Source organism: Triticum aestivum, chromosome 2D, assembly GCF_018294505.1.
Source record: "Triticum aestivum cultivar Chinese Spring chromosome 2D, IWGSC CS RefSeq v2.1, whole genome shotgun sequence".
Classification (NCBI taxonomy): Eukaryota; Viridiplantae; Streptophyta; class Magnoliopsida; order Poales; family Poaceae; genus Triticum; species Triticum aestivum.
The window spans coordinates 373,545,007-373,546,629 of NC_057799.1; positions in this window are offsets into that span (position 1 = coordinate 373,545,007).

Consider the following 1,623-nt stretch of genomic DNA (forward strand, 5'->3'; position numbering starts at 1 on the left):
GAACTAGGACTTAGTTGTGGAGCCATCGCAACTAGGAAGCTTGAAGGGGTTAAGTGGGACAAGGAACACGAGGGTTTATACTGGTTCGGCCCCTTACGGTGAAGGTAAAAGCCTACGTCCAGTTTGAGGTGGTATTGATTAGGGTTTCGATGACCAGGGAGCGAGACCGCTATGCCTGGTTCTCGAAGAGATCTTGCTTGTCCCTAAACTGCTGCCAGGTCATCCCTTTATATAGGGAGGCTGATGCCCAGCAGCTCTCAGAGTCCCGGCCGGCTCATAAGAGTGTCCGGCTCGGACTCTCAACTATTCTTGCCTTACACTACAAGTTCTACCATGATAATGATTGTAACTACGGGCCTTAAGCCATATCCGGGTCTTAAGCCCATCTTTGGCCCACCGTCTTCAAGCTTGACGCCGGGCTTCTGGTAATGACCATATGAGTAACCCGGTCCCTCCTGGCGGGTGACTCTAAGGTCTATATCCTCAACAGTCAGCAAGACCCTATTACTATTGTTGATGACATTCCGGTAGCCACAGATGGACGAGAACTTTGCCTATTGGTCCGCCTCGTTTCAACGAGCAGGAAAATGGTTCTCTTCGTCCCTCGCCCTTGGTACCGACGTTGTTGCTGACATATAACTGACAGGCTACCCTCTGACATGCCTTGCTATCATGATCGTGCAAGATGTCACCGCCCTTCCTACTTTAACCACATGGTGGGCCCATAACCCACAGTTCCACAGGATCGAAACCTGACTCTCCTGTGCACCCCCTATTCCCAAATTTATTCCTCGCGCGTGGCCTCGTATGTAATTCACGGACCACCGTCCTACTGATCTATGCTGGCATCAGACAGAATACTTATTCCGATTGCTTTGAACCCCTTTCACACTCTGTTTCAGGCATCGAACGATTGTCTGCCGCTTGAAACTTCTCATGACACCTTCTTACCTTGCTCTCAATATTTTCTAAAGGTTTTTAATTCGAGAGTTACTTCCCCCACCTTCCCTGATGTTATCAACAAGTTAGTCAACCTTGCAGATGTCTATTCTCCCAGCCCCTTATTCTTTCGTAAGTACGATGGAGTTCCCAAAGAAAGGATGCCAACTTCATCATGAGAACTTGAAGCAGAGAAATGAAGACATCAATGTAATGGATCGACCACTTCGAGAAGACCAACCAAGACCGAGAAGATTCGTTAGAATTTCGTAACCAGACCTTACCCCCTAGTCCCCCTCTTAAATCTCGGGACGAGATTTCTTGTAGTGGAGGAGAATTGTGACGCCCAGATAATTAAGCTACATAAACCTCTGTTAATGATGCCACGTCACTTCAGTTACTGTTGCTAATCTCGCGTTTGTTCAAAACCGATTCAAAATCCAAATTCAAAAACAAGTCAAAGAATTAAAGTTTTCAATTGTCAAATAGAAAATGTTCAAATTGTAGCAAATAAATCATAGATGATTATGGTGGTGAAACCACATTGTTGTGAAATGTTTGAATACTCCGAATTAAATAGAACAGAAGCCAAAACCAATAATTAAATGCCCTTTATAAAATATAACATATTAAACTAATTAAGTTTGGTGCCCAAGATATAGTGGCATTAGAATAAGTAGTAAT